This window comes from Rhipicephalus microplus, unplaced genomic scaffold (genome assembly GCF_043290135.1).
Source record: "Rhipicephalus microplus isolate Deutch F79 unplaced genomic scaffold, USDA_Rmic scaffold_1008, whole genome shotgun sequence".
Classification (NCBI taxonomy): Eukaryota; Metazoa; Arthropoda; class Arachnida; order Ixodida; family Ixodidae; genus Rhipicephalus; species Rhipicephalus microplus.
In genome coordinates, this window is record NW_027465557.1 from 175 (window position 1) to 5,000 (window position 4,826).

Sequence of the window (4,826 nt, forward strand, 5' to 3'; positions counted from 1 at the left end):
AATGTTTGCTAATATGTTGAGTGAAAGATTTGATGTTGTTTTGAATGATTTAGTTATTAATAATAAAGGTAATCTTTGGATTGATTTCAGTTTTTTAATAAAAATGGTTTTTCGGCTATACCATGCTGGGGAGGCGTATGTAACCATTCGTTCTATACCCCTTTTATATATTAACTGTAGTGTGTTTCTATTTGTATGTTTGTCGTCTTTTATTGTACGACTTAAATTATACGTGACTTCGTCTACTTTTCTTTTTAAGTATTTTAGATGTGGGAGGAATGTTAGTTTTGTGTCCAAGACCACCCCTAGAATTTTCATTTCGTTAACCATTTTGATTTTATCCTGTCCGATTTTTATTTGGGGTTGATGGCTAATGTACTGCTTTCCGATTATCATATATTCCGATTTTTCCTTATTCAGGGTTATTCCTTTTTGATGTGCCCACTGATTTATTAGTGTTAGTGCCTTCGTAGCTTTTTCCTCCACCTCTTTTCTTGAGCGGAACTTTATGTGTAACACCACGTCGTCCGCAAAGGCTTGGATGTGTACTCCTTCTTGAAGCTGAGTTTCTAATAGGTCGCCTATTGTTATATTCCAACAGAGTGGGCTTAAAGGTGACCCCTGTGGGGAACCTGAAGTTAGTGTTTTCTTAATTTTTACTCCATCTGTTTCATAGATTATTTTCCTGTTCCGTAGAATATTGTCCGCCAGTTTTATTAGGTTGTTGGGACACTTATATTCTTCTAATTTCTGAATAACTACTTCGGGTTTTATAGAATTGAATGCGTTTTTAATATCTAGTGCTATTAGCATGCTGTTTAGCTTATCAATTTTCGCTTGGTTTATTCGTTTGATTATTTCTTCCAATGCCGTGGTTGTTGATGTCCCATGGGTAAATCCAAATTGTTTTTTGTTAAAATGGTGATTTTTAAACAAGAAATAATAGATTCTATCTTTTATGAGCTTTTCTAATATTTTTCCCAAAATCGAGTTAATAGCTATTGGGCGATATTTGTTTTCCTCGGATTTGTCCTCTCCGTTCCCTTTTGGAATCAATATAATTTTAGATTCTTTCCATCTTTGAGGAAAATGTCCGTGCTTTAAGCATGCATTAAAAAGATTGACAAAGAAAGTCTTATGCCTTTCATACATCACTTGTATGAGGTTAGTTTTTAGGTTGTCTGGTCCGGGGGTTACATCTTTCCTCAGATTTTTTACTATCTGCGTTACTTCAATCTCTGTAAATGGGAGGTCATCACTGGGTAAATTTCTTTCTCTCATTTCTGCTCCCGATGTCCAATTTCCTCCCTGTTTGTTATTGTTTATTGTGTCGTTGCTTGATTGTATTTGACTGTGTCCTGGCTCGTCATTTTCCATGCAGTTAGGGTATAAATTTCCTAGAATGTGTTCTATTGTTTCCTGAAGAGTCTTTGTGACTTCTCCATTTTCTTTTGTGATGCTTCTAAACATAACCTTGGTTTTCATCTTATTTCGTGCAATTTTATACGGTAGGATGAATGGATTTTTCGTAGCCTTAGTACATAGAGTTTTCCAACTGTTGTTTTTAGCCTGTTCTATCATGTTGTTATACGTGTCATGTTCTTTATAGTATTCCTTTTTGTATTGTTCTCTGATATCCCCTTTCGCCTTTTGATACCTCCTTCGTAGTGCTCTGACTCTCTTCCTTTCAATTTCTAGGTCTCTTGACCACCAAGTATTCGGTTTTTGTTTAGAAGGTTTTTTCTTTTTACTGAATTCCTTCTTAAGTTTCTCGATTTTCTCGTGTAGCGTATTCACTATTTCTTCAATACTTTCCTTCGTGTTTATTTTCCCCTGGACTTCCTCAAACCAGGGATCAATTTGCAACTTTTCCATGACTTTTGTTTGCCCTTTTAACGTTAGGCCATATTCCTCTGGAAGTTCTTCATTTTTAATAACAACTTTAATGTATCTGTGATCGCTGTGATTATAGGTTTTAAGTACTTCCCAGCTTTTAATATCCTGGTTTAGGTTTGCGTCACATATGGTGAGGTCAATCCAACCCCTCGCCCTACTTGTTTTAAATGTCGGAGGTGATTCTTTGGCATTTAATAATGTCAGGTTGTGTAATACTGTGAATTCTAATACTTTTTCACCTTTCTCATCCGTCTCCGTGCTTCCCCAAATTTGATGTTTTGAGTTGAAGTCACCCATTATTATCGTGTTAATGTCTATAAATTTCTGTAAAATGTTTCCTATTGCTGACATTGCCAGCTCGACGTTTTCATTCGGAGGACAGTAGCAGTTGATAATTACCAATTCTCTTTCACCTTTATTTATCTTGACTGCTATTAGTTTTTGTTCTATAATAATTGGGAAAGCGGTTATATTTTCTTTGTGTATTATGATGGCTGTCTTCGGGTCTTTGTTGTTGGCTATAACTTTATGCTTTAGCGGAAACCCTATGATTTTGTTGTTGAGCGAATATGGTTCTTGGAGTACAGATATGTCGAATTCTTCTTCTTGTTGAAAATTGTTTAGTGACTGATTTGCCTTAAATGCCCTGCCTAAATTTACCTGTATTATTTGTATTTCAGTGCTATTCGCCATTGTGCCTGTGTGTTGGGTACTCTTAGTTTAGTCTAGCTAGAATTTTGCCTTTCTCGGCCTGTACCTTTGTTATGTATACCGGGCATTCCCTGGACATCATAGAATGATCTGTCTCGGTGCGACCCTCAGTCTCGCAGATGTTGCAGTGCGATTCTGCTTCACATTCTCTTTGGTAGTGACCTCGTTGGCCACAGTTAATGCAGCGCTGGGGGCCATCGCAATCGGGAGCAATGTGGCCGTGCATGGCGCATCTTGTGCATCTTGGCCAAAAGATGTCGTCAAAGATCGGGCATCGTGACCAGCCGATGTTCAGTGCAGTTCGGCTTCCGATTGCTTTGTTTGCACTTCGATTTAGGGCAAGAATCACTGTCTTGCCTCTCTTGCCCGGCCATGTCTTCTTTATTGTTATGTCTTCTGGCGAGCACACCAAACGGTTTTGCCTGACGATTCGGGCTGGGAGATTGACCTCGTCAATTTCATCCTCGAGTCCAATTATTTTCTTATGGATCCTGTTCTCCTTTGGGAGCTTGGCTTCAACATTTCTCAGTTCTCTGTCCTTCTGAATGAACTGGAGAATCTTAGCTGAGTCTTCTTTTGACTTCGTCATCACGACAATTCCCTCTCTCCCTGGCCGAATTGTTGCTTCTTGGATTCCCAGGTCGAGGGGATCCACCCGCTGCCTCAGAAGCGATGCGACCTCTTTTTTCTCCATTGTTCCGGAAGATACCACCAGAGCATAGGTTGGTCGGCTCTCGGTTGCGGGAGTGTTGCTCTGTGTTGGCTCTTCCCTTTGTTCGAGTGGTTCTTCTTGTCTTCTTTTCTCCAATTCTTCGATCCTGCCTTTTTGGAACGCAATCTGTTGGGCCTGTTCCATTAACAGGTTTTTCAATTTAGCTTGTTCGGAGATTATCGCTTCAATCTGCTGGGCTACCGCCTCGTCGCCGCCCGTCAATGTAGAGATTTTAATGAGAGCCCTCATAGTGTTCTTGTCTGCTTTGGAAAGTCTAGACAAAACTGTACCCTTTTCTCCGCGGCTGGTTGGGAGTGACGATTGTGAATTTCTGTCTTCGTCCCCGTCCCAGTTGTCTAGCGCTCCTTCGTTAGCAGCCGTTTGTGTTTGAGGGTGGACCTCTCCTCCTTCAGCTTCTTCGGTTTCGGTTCCTCGGCTGCCTCCCTCTACCTGGTCATTCTCGGTTGGGCTCCACCAATCTGTTTCAAGAGAAGCTTTGGCGGGCATCGCTCCTTGTGGTTCTTCTTTCTTTGCCTTCTCTTCTTTGTTGGTCACTTGTTTTTGTTCCACCCTCTTGGTCTTCTTCTTCTGTATCTTGTCTGTCTTCGCCCCTTGCGTGGGGTCTGTAATTGCAGAGTCGTCATTGCTTCCTGTGTTTTTTAGGACCTTTGACGTAGGCCCCACTGCTGGGTTTGCCGTTTGTAGAGGTCCTCTTCCCTCCAGTCCTTGTTTCTGGGTTTCCGTTCTCATCCCCTTGGGTTTCAACATCTTCTCCTAATCTCCACGCTGTGTTCCAAGAGAAGGGTTTGTGCCTTCGAAGCCGTTGTTAGCCGTCTGGAAGAAAGTTACTCCTTTTTAACTTGTTCTGGTATCGCCAGAGATGTTCCTCAACCTTGGTAGTAGAGGTTGCCGGTTTTAGGTGTTCTTGGCAGCGTAGAGGCGCCGCACTTTTCCTGTCTCTGTTGGCGTTTTCCGCTAAACAGATAGATACCAGTTTTGTCTCTCTACGGGGATTCGTTCCGGAGTTATCTACCTTTGGCGTGAAGTGTTCAATCAAAGATGGCCGCCTCTCATTTTGACGGGAATCCGAACTCAGAACAGTCGGAAAATGTCAATTTCCTGTCGTTTCGCCCCAGAACTACTAGCAAAAGCGTGTATCCAGTCTTCAAGCACTTCCAGAACTGCCGGCTCCAGAAAAGAACCGAAACCAGCCTCGGATTTGCTGTTTTTGTCTAACTGTAGAAAATGGTCAGGAAAGTTGAAATTCCTTGTTCTTTTGTGGCCCTCTTGAACTGAGAAGAATAATTCTGCTGTTCTGTGGCACCAGGACTTGGTTCCGAGCGTTTTCAGCAAGAATTTCCTAGTTCCGCCAAATTTGGTTTAATCCAGTTGCTCAACCTGGCCACAATGTGCAGGTTTTCAACCCTGGTAATAGGGGGGTTCCGGATTTTGGTGTTAGAGTTAACGTAGGAACACCGCGTTTTTTCCTATCACTATTAGCACTTTT